This window comes from Orycteropus afer, unplaced genomic scaffold (assembly GCF_000298275.1).
Source record: "Orycteropus afer afer isolate SDZICR_OR568_19922 unplaced genomic scaffold, OryAfe1.0 scaffold00106, whole genome shotgun sequence".
Lineage (NCBI taxonomy): Eukaryota > Metazoa > Chordata > Mammalia > Tubulidentata > Orycteropodidae > Orycteropus > Orycteropus afer.
This window is the reverse complement of record NW_006921693.1, coordinates 5,199,423-5,200,144: the sequence shown is the minus strand read 5'-3', so window position 1 is coordinate 5,200,144 and position 722 is coordinate 5,199,423. Positions and strand designations below refer to the sequence as shown.

Below are 722 nucleotides of genomic sequence, written 5' to 3'. Positions count from 1 at the left end.
CTCTAAACAGTCCCCTCTCTGGTGAGGTTGTGCCTTTCGTCCTATTCATTTTATCCTAATCTGTAAGCTCCGGGGCTTGGGGCTGCTTTTTGATTAGGGTGGCTCTTTATTAAGGCCAGGACCTGAAGTAGGCAGGCCAGAGGCTTGGGAGCTATTTTTCACTTGGGGGTGGCTCTATATTAAGGCTGGGGCCTGAGGTAGGCAGGCCCCCAGCTTGGAGGTTGCTTTTAGCTTGAGTGTGGTTCTATTTTAAGGCCAAGGACCGAGGAAGGTGGGCATGGTGCTCAGGGGCTGCTTTCACTTGGGGCCAGCTCTATTTTAAGGCTGCTGCCTGATGTAGGCAGGTGCAGATGGGTTAAGAACAAATAAGGGAGATGAACGTGTCTGTCAGTTGTTGGCCTGTAGTGGCTTACATGTTGCTGTGAGGCTGGAGGCTATGCCACTGGTGTTGCAAAATGCCAGCAGGGTTACTCACAGTGGACAGGTTTCAGCAGAGCTTCTGGACAGACAGACTCAGAAGAAGGAAGTGGCCATCCACTTCTCAAAGAATTGGTCAGTGAAAACCTTATGAATAACAGTGAAACACTGTCTGATATACTACTGGAAAACTTTACAAACAGCCCTGAAACATTGTCCGATATAGTGTTGGAAGATGAGCCCATCAGGTCAGAAGGCACTCAGAATTTGACTGGGGAAGAGCTGACTCCTGAGTAGAGACCCTT

At 49.3% G+C, this 722-nt stretch overlaps 1 protein-coding gene across 1 annotated transcript in view; it reads right to left on the bottom strand.

Moving 5' to 3' along the window:
* Nucleotides 1–722, bottom strand: part of WASHC5 (WASH complex subunit 5) — a 58,201-nt gene that overhangs the window by 51,427 nt on the left and 6,052 nt on the right. The gene's annotated exons all lie outside the window — the stretch shown is intronic.